This window comes from Pteropus alecto, unplaced genomic scaffold, assembly GCF_000325575.1.
Source record: "Pteropus alecto unplaced genomic scaffold, ASM32557v1 scaffold219, whole genome shotgun sequence".
In the NCBI taxonomy this organism is placed as follows: Eukaryota; Metazoa; Chordata; class Mammalia; order Chiroptera; family Pteropodidae; genus Pteropus; species Pteropus alecto.
In genome coordinates, this window is record NW_006443128.1 from 1227744 (window position 1) to 1230013 (window position 2270).

Consider the following 2270-nt stretch of genomic DNA (forward strand, 5'->3'; position numbering starts at 1 on the left):
TCTAGAGGTGATAAACTACTTTGCTTGGGGAGGGGAAAGAAGATTTCTTAATTTTTGAGGGATGGTTTTCCCAGATGCAGACTTCTTTGCTGAGTTTTCTTTTTTTTCAGTAATTTAAGTATGTCATCTCACTGCCTTCTGGTCTCCAAGATTTCTGATGAGAAATCGCTGATAATATTATTAAGGATCACTTGTATATAACAAGTTATTTCTTGCCAGCTGCTTTCAAGACTCTCTTTGTCTTCATATTTTGACATTTGGATTATAATGCGTGTCAGTGTGGGACTCTGAGTTTATCTTACTTGGACTTTGTTGAACATCTTGGGTTTGTAAATTCATATCTTTTATCAAATTTGGGAAGATTTTGACCAATATTTTTTCCAATAATCTTTACATCTTTTTCTCTTTCTGTTTTTCTGGGACTCTCATAATACATATGTTGGTTGGCTTTATGGTGCTTCATAAGTCCCTTAAGCTCTCATCACTTTTCTTCATTCTTTGTTCTTTCTGTTCTTCAGATTTGATCATTTCAATCATTCTATTATCAAGGTCACTGAATCTTTCTTTTGCCTGCTCAAACCTGCTCTTGAACTTCTCTAGTTAATTTTTCCTTTAGTTATTGTACTTTTAAGCTTCATAATTTTGATTCAGATCCTTTTTATAATTTTCATCTCATTGTTGATTTACTCATTTTCTTTATATATAATTTTCCTGATTTGCTTTCACTCTTTTAAAAATTGTTTTTAACCATAGTTAGATGTCACAAAGTAGGTGACAATGTCTTATTTGTCAGGCCTGATGGTTTCTTCCAACCATCAAGGGGAAGTTAACCTTCTATTCTCTCAAACAACACTATATTTCCTTTAGTAATTAGTTATTGTGTTTTCTGTTAGCTCTTTCAGTATATTTTTAATTTGTTTAAAGTCTTTGTGTAGCAAGTTGGCTATAAAATTCTTTGTAAAATCCTGGGCTTCTTGAGAAATGGATTCTGTCAATTTCTTTTGTTCATTGAATGAGCTATGTTTTCTTTTTTTTTTGTATGCCTCGTGATTTTTTGTTGTTGTTAAAAACTTGGCATTTAATTATTATAATGTGGTAACTCTGGATATCAGATTATCACCTTTTCCCAGGGTTTGATATTTTTTATTGTTGAAGACTATAATAGTCTGTTTTGAGAATTTTTCAAACTATTTTTGCAAAGGCTATTCATTATTGTGTGTGATGACTAGGTCTATGTTCATGTAGCATGTGTTCAGCTAATGTTTTTACAGAGATTTCCGAGAGAGAGAGAGAGAGAGAGAGAGAGAGAGAGAGAGAGAGAGAGAGGCCTTCTGTCTCTCAGTCTCTGCAGAGTTTCTTCATGCTGGGGTGCTCCTTCAACACTTAGCCTAGTGATCAGCCCAGGTGAAAGATTAAAGTCCTCTCAGGAATTTTCTGAAGATGTGTCTTATCTGTGCATGTGCATGTCTTTCTAAAGTTCCCCATAGGTACTAGAAGTTGAAGAGTGCACAACAAATTGAAAACAAATTTGAAGAAGTAATGACAGAAAACTTCCCTAACTTAGCAAAGGAAATAAACATACAAGCCCAGTAAGCACAAAAAGTCCCAAATAAGATGAACTCAAAGAAGCCTACACCAAGACACATCATAATTAAAAAGTCAAAGGTGAAAGACAAAGAGAGAATCTTAAAAGCAGCAAGAGAAAAGCAGATAGTTACCTATGAGAGAGCTCTCATCAGTCTGTCAGTTGATGTATCAACAGAAACACAGCAGGCAAGAAAGAATAGGCATGAACTATTCAGTGATGAAAAGCAAGGCCCTACAACAAGATTTCTCTGCTCAGCAAAGCTATCATCTACAACTGAAGGACAAAGTTTCCCAGACACACACAAAAAAAGCTAAAGAATTTCATCACCACCAAACCAGTACTACAAGAAATGTTAAAGGGACTTCTTTGAGAAGAAGAGAAAGATCAGAAATATGAATAATAAAATGGCATTAACTACATACCTATCATTATTTACTTTAAATGTAAATGGATTAAATACTTCAATCAAAAGACATAAGGTGCCTGAATGAATAAGAAAACAAGACCCATATGTATGCTGTCTACAGGGGACCCAGTTCAGATTGAAAGGCACACACAAACTGAAAATAAAGGGGTAGAAAAAATATTTAATGCAAGTGAAAACAAAACAAAACAAAAGCTGGGGAAACAATACCTGTATCAGATAAAATAGACTTTAAAACAAAGGTTGTAACAAGAGACA

At 34.0% G+C, this 2270-nt stretch overlaps 1 pseudogene; it reads right to left on the reverse strand.

Annotated features, from left to right (window-relative positions):
- Positions 1–745: 745 nt before the first annotated feature.
- Positions 746–853, reverse strand: LOC112472128 (annotated as a pseudogene).
- Positions 854–2270: the final 1417 nt, after the last annotated feature.